Below are 9,734 nucleotides of genomic sequence, written 5' to 3' on the forward strand. Positions count from 1 at the left end.
CTAACTCAAAACAGCACAAAACAATCAAAAAGACTCAAAACTGACTCTAAAGAGTTATTTGGACGAATTTAAGACTTACTTGACTCAAAACACTAATTTGGACATATTTAAACACTTTTCTAACTAATCTAACACACTTAATAAAAGGGGGAATTGATTTGAACGAAATTAATTAAATTGAACAGATTGCAAAACTAAAGCAAACTAGGTACGAAATCAGGTGAATTGAATGGTGAAATAGGCTAGTTAGAGGGTCCTTCTCTACACATGAACATATGCAACATAAATCGATTTCTAGTATTGTTTCTTTAAACCATGAATGACAATGCCCCAAATTAATCATGAATGCACTAATTAACTCTCAGATTTCCTTAAATTCATTGAATTGAATGGACAACGCATCGCAACCAAATTATTCTTTTCAAGTTCCCTATATGAGCAACATTATAGAGATATATTCAAAGATCATTAAGTTTCATGAAAATCATAAGCACTGACAAGGCTATTGTAACTATGAACTGCATGATACTCCAACCAAGAATCTACTTAACACGATTGTGACTAGTAATCTCCACTACTTTTAATTATAAGTTCCTAACGATTAGGTGAAAGTCCCTTATAATATAGCATCAGATTCATGTATGCAAACTTAGTATGCATCCTTAATCAACACACAAGAATAAATTATCAATCAAATAGATAAGTAAATCACATTCATGTTTTACGAAACAATAACTGAAAGAATCAATTCATATTAAACATACGTCTATGACTTTGAATTCACCTCTAACTAAGAAAAACTTAGTTACACACCTGTCCCCATCCCAGCCTTCCTATCCCTCCAAAACTTCCTTTCTCACCCCCTCTGTATCTTACATAGCAGTCCTAAACTCCTCTACCTGGCACTGTCATAAACCCACCGCCACCTATGGCGATACCCGTACCCCCTTAAAGACCACTTCATTCCTACACTTCCAGATCCGCCATAACTCAAATACCACCTTTTCCAAAATTAAATCAGCATCCTCTTCCTTCTCCATGCGCTTCACGATCTGCTGCCATTCCTCCAAAAACTCGTTAACCCCCAGATCTGCCATATTTATTTGCAACGACGTCCCAAACCAAAATGCACAGCTAAATTCACAATCAAAGAAAATATGTGCCTCAATTTCATCATCTTCTCCACACAATTCACATATATTCACTGCTCGGATCCGCCGACGCTCAAAATTATGTCTAATCGCCAAAGCCTTCCTACTCGCCTTCCACAGAAAGAACCGGAGTTTATGCAGAACTAAAATAGTCCAAATCCTCATCCATGTCCCCCCACATGTACTTGAAGAACTTGGCATCCCGCCCCCTTTCTTTCCAAACTCAGCATTTTTCAAAATTTCCACTGCAACATGATACCCCGACCGAACCGTATACACCCCCGTTCTTCGTGTAATGCCATATTCGTTTTTCCTCACACCCATGAGGACTAATGGGTATAAATCGAATCATTTCAAAGTCCTCCAGAGCCACCACCGTCGCAAGCTCCTTCAAACTCCACCCTTGCATGTCTGCCGTCATCAAGTGACACACCCTCAAATGAGGATCCATATTCCTCAACACCGGTTTGAAAGAATGAGGCTTTGGCAACCACGGATCACCCACCCTAACCAACTCCCTATTACCCACCCTCCACCGAAGCCCCATGTTCATAATTTGTCTCCCCAAAAGAATTCCTTTCCACCCCTACGACGACTTCTTCTGATTACTCACCTCCAAAAAAGATGAGTTAGGGAAATATTTATCCTGAAGTACCCTACTTAACATGGACTCCGGCTTCCATAACACCCTCCAACTAATTTTAGCAAGCATAGCCAAATTAAACCCAATGAGGTCACAAAAGCCCAACCCTCCAACCTTTTTACTCTTGGTCATTTTCTCCCATTCCACCCAATGACATCCCCGAGTCTTTGATTGACTCCTCCACCAAAACTGAGCAATGACTCACTCCATTTCCTTACACGTGGTCACCAGCAACTTGAAACATGCCATAGCATGATTCGGCATCGCCATTGCACCGATTTAATCAAAATTTCCTTCCCCGCCGACTACAAAAATTGCTCAGCCCACCCATCAATACGACTTTCAATGCCACGTCGTACCAATTCGAAAACCGCCTTCTTCGAATGTCCAAAATCTGCCTGAATCCCCAAATATTTACCAAAGCCGTCCCTAGCTTTAATATTCATTCTTGACACAATACGCTTTGTATTCTTCTTCAAGCAACCCTTCCCAAAGAAAATAGAACTTTTCTCTAAATTAATTTGACCAGAATCCTTACCATAATTCTCCAGAATTTTAATTACGTTCCCCGCCTCCGTCTCATCCACCTTACAAAATACCACCGAATCATTCGAGAAGAACAAATGAGACATGGCAGTCGCTCCAAGCGCCACCCGTACCCCGTTAACCATCCCTTCCATTTCATGTTTCCGAATATAAGCTGAGAGCGTTTCCACACATATGAGAAAAAGGAAAGGAGACAGCGGGTCACCCTGCCTCAACCCCCTCTCAAGTCGAAAATACCCTGAAGGAACACCATTCACCATCACTATACGACACCGTAGAGATGCATTCACGAATCCATGCACAAAAAGTGGGGTGAAAACCTAAATTACTCATAACCTTAATCAGAAAGCCCCATTCCACTTGATCATACGCTTTTGCCATATCTAATTTAACCGTCATTCTACCATCCTCACCCTCCACACCTTGCTTCAACGAATGCAGAATTTCATGAATAACCAAGATGTTGTCATGAATCTGCCTCCCTGGTACAAAAGCTGACTGATTGCAACTAATAACCCGGTCCATCACATTCTTCAACCTTCTTGTCAGAACCTTAGCAATTATTTGAACTACGTTATTGCTAGGCCATTGTGAGGCTAAGTCCATCCCCTCCCTCTTAGTGTAGAAAATATCGTTTGTTCAAAGAAAAAAATGGTGAACAAAAATGCTACCAATAATTAAAAACAATGCTCAACACTTTTTTGGACACCTCAACTGTGAAATTTTTAAGTCTTGTTCTTGAGGATGTATATTTCATGGTAGTGATATTGGTTTATAAGCTGAAAATTTTGACATGTAATCATGAATATTATCTTTCGTTAATATCACTCCTGTGACCTGTCACGCAACTAATAAAGAAAAACTAATGCTAACATTGATGAGTATTGTATTCAAGAATCTGCCCTCATAAACACATGATCTTCCTAGCCTTTGGTGTGATTGTGAAGCTGTACATAGAGCTATGCACACTTTCTTTTTCCTTTTCTTCCCTTTTCCATTTTTTATTGATTTAAAGAAGATTTTGTGAATGGATAGGGTTTTGACCTGGTAAAAGGACTGAGGGAGGGAGGAAGAGCCAGATAAGCACTTTGGGGGAGGAATTGCCAGAGAAGCACTTTGCAGAGGCTTTGGAATCCATTGATTGGGCACCCTCCATTTGGATTTGCCTAAACAGCTCAATTTTCTTATTTTAAGCAAAACAAAAGCACAAAGAATCTTGTCTCTTCCAACCAATAAACAAATAAAAATGGTACTCAAAAGCAGCTCTTGAGAGTAACTTAATTAAGCTTAACTATGGTTTTTTTCCACCATTAATCACTCTACAACTCATCATCTTTTTTTATGGATAAGGGTGTCACACCTACGTGGTGTTTTTAAATTTAAAAAAAAAAGTGATCAAATATTCCAAATTTACCTTTTTCCCCTTCTGATTGGTAAATTTAATTAATGCATCATAACTTTACAATCCTACTTAATTTTCTATATTTTGTCTAAAAGAGAAAAATTTACATGATAGAAATACACTACAACTGTCGCGTTCTATATTAAAACAATATCATGTCTACAGAAACTTGCATACGGAACGTATCATTGGCATAAAACACCACCATAACGATATACTCGTATCATTTAAAAGCCTTCTCCTTCATAAGTGTGCACATGGCTAAAACAACCTACCAAATATTCATCAATACAAAGTTACAAACTGCTCAACTGTATGGCAATTACCTTAAATCAAGCTTGAAATCCATGATATTTGATAGTGACATTGCATCTTCCTTCATGATATATGATAGTGGCAAGTATCTTCAGGCAAGCTTGAAAACCCAGAATCCACAACACATAGAAGGTACTTACTAATTTAATCAAACATTTAGAATGTACTATATATATTTGTCCTTTTGGGAATTATAACATACATTTTATATTCGTTTTTTTTATATTCGTTTGAAGATGCATAATATGCAATTATTTTGTACGCAAATCATTTTGATTATGAGTAAAAAAAAATCTATTTTGATTATGACTAAATTGAAATGAAAACAAAAAAATATATACAAATTTGCACGTTATAAAATGGGTAGACGACGAAATTATGCTTTAGAATTGATTTTAATACCAATTTATATGTTAAAATTGAAATGGCTATGTCTTTTAACAACGTCCCAGTACCATACAATAATTTATTGTTAAAACGAGAGAATTTCCCTTAGAACTAAAAGTAGGTGTCTAGATACTTTAACTATGATATGAAATGTGCTATGTTGCAACGTTGTATCTTATTTAATGCAATTGCAACCAATGGTGGAGCCACATGGAGACTAGGGTAGTCCAGTGCCCATCTTGGAATTTAAACTTATATTTGTTTACTAGTTTTAGCAATAATGAGTATGTGATGTATTGGTAGATCAAATTTTAGAGGTATCATCAGGTCCTGGGATTGACACTTGCTAACATAAAACTACTTTTTGGTTTTTTAAACCCCCCACAGGTTCTATTTACTACTGCTCAATAATAATTTTTTCATACAAATTTTGAAGCTCCATCACTCTTGTTTGATTAAAATTTTCCATGATATTACTAAATTTTTTTTCTAATTTCTTTCATTAGCTTAAAGGCCCCTCCTAGCATGGATTTTTGATTCCACCACTGATGCAAACCCTACACAATTGAAATACCTTGAGTGGCGAGGTCACCCAATTAATATGGGATTGGACTTTTGGATAATTGAGTGAATGAGACTTTGGAGTAAGATGATGAAGTAGAATTGATAGTGATGTGGAAGATTTGGTCCGTCAGATCAGATAAAGTGTAGAAATTAGCTCTAATTCTTCTCTTCAAGGTAACCCCTTATGCTTAAACCTTAAAGGTCATCTAAACTCGTTCAAACTTCTTACATTTCGTCTTCACTTCTTTTCTTCTTTTTTTTTAAATTGAAAACTGAAATCTTAATTGGTAACTACTTCCACATTTTGGAGGTATCATCAGGTCCTGGGATTGACACCTGCTAACAGAAAACTACCTTTTGGTTTTTTAAACGCCCCACAAGTAAAAACCATATATAACTACCCTTCTGCCAACACTACGATTTCTATTAAACCATTTTTTTTAGTTCATATAAAACAAGGTATATACATTCGAGAAGAAGATTCAATAATATTAAAAGAAAAATCTCATAATAATAGTTGGGGCTAGTTATAACATTATTATCAATGTTGTGTAAGATGTCAACACACTACACAATTAAATACTCTGAGTGGCGAGGTCACCCAATTAATATGGAATTGGACTTTTGGATCATTGAGTGAATGAAAATTTGGAGTAAGAGGATTAAGTAGAATTGATAGTGATGTGGAAGATTTGGTCCGTCAGATTAGATAGAGTGTAGAAATAGAGGATGGTGAAGTGTAGAAATTAGCTCTAATTGCTTCTCTTCAAGGTAACCCCTTATTCTTAAACCTTAAAGGTCATCTAACCTCGTTCAAACTTCTTACATTTCGTCTTCATTTTTCTTTTCTTTTCTTTTTAAATTGAAAACTGAAATCTTAATTGTTAACTACTTCCACATTTTGGAGGTATCATCAGGTCCTGGGATTGACACCTGCTAACAGAAAACTACCTTTTGGTTTTGTAAACCCCCCACAAGTAAAAACCATATATAACTACCCTTCTACCAACACTATGATTTCTATTAAACCATTTTTTTAGTTCATATAAAACAAGGTATATACATTCGAGAAGAAGATTCAATAATATTAAAAGAAAAATCTCATAATAATAGTTGGAGCTAGTTATAACGTTATTATCAATGTTGTGTAAGATGTCAACACATGTTCTATTTACTATGACTCTGCTCAATACTAATTTTTTTCATACAAATTTTAAAACTCCATCACTCTTGTTTGATTAAAATTTTCCATGATATTACTATTTTTTTTTTTCTAATTTCTTTCATTAGCTTCAGGGCCCCTCCTAGCATGGATTTTTGACTACGCGTGCCACTGTTGCAAACTCTACACAATTAAAATACTCTGAGTGGCGAGGTCACCCAATTAATATGGAATTGGACTTTTGGATCATTGAGTGAATGAAACTTTGGAGTAAGAGTGAATGAAACTTTGGAGTAAGAGGATGAAGTAGAATTGATAGTGATGTGGAAGATTTGGTCCGTCGGATTAGATAAAGTGTAGAAATGGAGGATGGTAAAGTATATAAATTAGCTCTAATTGCGTCTCTTCAAAGCAACCCCTTATGCTTAAACCCTAAAGGTCATCTAAACTTGTTCAAACTTCTAAAACAACATCATGTCTATAGAAACTTGCATATGGAACGTTTCATTGACATAAAACATCACCGTAACAATATACTCGTATCATTGAAAAGCCTTCTCCTTCATAAGTGTGCACATGGCTAAAACAACCTACCAAATGTTCATCAATACAAAGTTACAAACTGCTCAACTGTATGCCAATTATCTTAAATCAAGCTTGAAAATCCATGATATTTGATAGTGACATTGCATCTTCCTTCTTGATATATGATAGTGACAGGCAAGCTTGAAAACCCAGAATCCACAACACGTAGAAGGTACTTACTAATTTAATCAAACATTTAGAATGTACTATATATATTTGTCCTTTTGGGAATTATAATATACATTTTATATTCGTTTTTTTTTTATTATATATATTCGTTTGAAGATGCATAATATGCAATTATTTTGTAAGCAAATCATAGAATTCAGAAAAAATAAATTAAAATTTTCCATGGAGGAAGAACAATATTTTCAAATTATGTAAGAGGATCAAGAGAAATACTCTATTATATTTTATTTTTTCCCAAAACTAAAAATAAAAACAAAACAAAGAAATAGGGGTAAAACAGTAATCTCACAACCAAACTCTGAATCGTATAAATACCCCAAAGTCAGTAATTCTCAAACCGGGAGAGGAGAAACAGAGAAGGAAATATACAGAAAAGAAAGAAAAAAGTGGCACGAAAGGAAAGCGCAGAGCATTGCTCTGAGAATTCAGCTCTGAAATTTCTGTATTGATTCTCTGATTCCCTTTGCTGGGATGAGAGGATTATCTTTCCTGCCCCACTGGACACATTCCCTTTTTCTTTTCTTCTTTTGGATTCTGCTGGTTCCGGCATTACAAATTTGATTAAGGAGAAAGGAAACAAAAAAAATTCACGCAATTTTGATAAGCTAAAAGCCGCTGCTGACGAAAAGTGATTTTGGGAAATCAAAAGCGCGCGTCTTGTGATTTCTGCTCAAATGGGTATCTCACAGAATGATGGTAAAATGGAAGGTTGGCTTTATATCATCGGGTCCAATCGATTTGGGCTGCAATACTCTCGCAAAAGGTACTTTATTCTCGAGGATAATTGCCTCGGGAGCTTCAAAGCCAAACCTTCTTCGGACTCGGAGGTACAGTTCTTTTGTTCTTCGTCTCATTGTGCCTTTTGTTCTTGTGTTGTTTCATTGCATGCATTGCATTTCTGGCCTGTCTTTGAAAAGTTGTATGTTGAAGTGAAAACCATGTTGCAGAATCTTTGTTGTCTTTGTTTGTGTTGTTATGACATGTGTTGCTTATGACATGTGATGATAGTATATGTGTGGTGAAAATTCGTTAATCACAACTGGGTGGACAATCAGATGCACCCTTGGGGCGTACGCAAAATCATTATGGTGTTGTTTGTGATCCTCATACCATTTTTTTTCCTTTTGGGATTTTTGATCTGGAATTTGATGTCCCATTGATTTTTGGTTTTATGCAGATGTAATATGTGGTTTGATAATTTGATTTGATGATTTTTTTATTTTTTTATTTTATGAATATCATGTATACATAGTGTGTTGTGCACTGAATAATTGGACTACTGGATTCATTTTCATCTTTGCTTCTATGTTTCTTGGTATACACTTATGCTTACTGGGTTGGTATATATATGTCGTTATTCCTTACATGCTCGATGACAGTGACATCTTAGTATCTTACCTCCGGTGATGCTTTTCAGCATTCCTTAATTTTGGAATTTCAGCGAGGGTTTTGTTGGTACAAAAGCAGTAGAAATGCTCACTGAAAACTTTCTTTGATCAGGAACCAGTTAGAAGTGCGGTAATAGATAGCTGCATTCGGGCTACGGATAATGGAAGGGCAAGCATTCATAGAAAAGTATGGACTTTGGTACCCTATGATTTTCAGAGATTCTGGATAAATTATTGTTGCAATGTGATAGATACATTTTTTTAGCATTAAATATCTAATGATTTGTGCAACCTGCAGGGCTTCTTTGTTTTCACGCTCTACAATACTTCCAATAACAACGATAGGCTCAAGGTAGGGTGTATTCCAAGTCATACATCATTACTTGGATTTTTCGTTGTATTGATAAGTAATTGAAATTTGAACTTTTGAAAGTTGGGAGCAAGTAGTTCAGAAGAAGCAGCAAAATGGATTCGTTCATTGCAGGATGCTGCATTAAAGGTTTCATGCTGCTAAATCACTCCTTTGGTATAGAAGTTATATTTTCATGATACGTATAATAAGTTTTATATATTTTCAGGCGTGTCCAAATACAGCACAAGATTTTGTGGCTTGTTCCAAGAGAAGAAGGCCATCTTTGAGGTATATATTGGTTGCACCTTGGACACATTTCATCTCATAGTTACTAACTTATATTCCTGTACAAATTCATTGTAACAATTGTACACGCCTGTGCGGTTATAACTTTTTTTCAGGATTGAATATCTCGGTCTTAAAAGCTACAATAAAATCGATATTCTATCTGCAAACCTGAACTATATTCTGTTCTGAATTGATTGAACTACTGTGCTTTACTTATAAAGAAAGAAAAACAATATTAATTGGAGGTAGTAGCGAGTACAATTAACATGTTCTTTTAGATTTGAAGAAGTCGGCTGAACTTTTTTGTATAACTCTGTATCACTTTGCAAATCTACAGTCACAGTTCTTTTCATACTTTAATTGTTTTGACAGAATGGGTGGTTCCAGGAGGACAGAACGCAAAAACTCTGTTGACTGGACTTTTAGCTCATTGATGCACACAGAAAGAATGACATCTGATGTTATTGCTCCCTCGCCATGGAAAATTTTTGGTTGTCAGAATGGTAGGACTTCATGTTCTTATCTGCATTGCAAGTGACTGAATGTGTATGTGTGAAAAGTTCATCTCTTCTGCTGCAGGACTACGGCTTTTCGAAGAAGCAAAAGATTGGGATTCCCGTGGAAGGGTGAGCTTCTCTTTTGATATACAAATTCTTTATTTTTTTACTTTTTTGTCAACTTTTCTTACCTCATTGACGTCCATAACTTCAGCATTGGGATGATCATCCGGCTATAATGGCAGTAGGAGTAGTTGATGGAACT

Source organism: Malus sylvestris, chromosome 7 (genome assembly GCF_916048215.2).
Source record: "Malus sylvestris chromosome 7, drMalSylv7.2, whole genome shotgun sequence".
Lineage (NCBI taxonomy): Eukaryota > Viridiplantae > Streptophyta > Magnoliopsida > Rosales > Rosaceae > Malus > Malus sylvestris.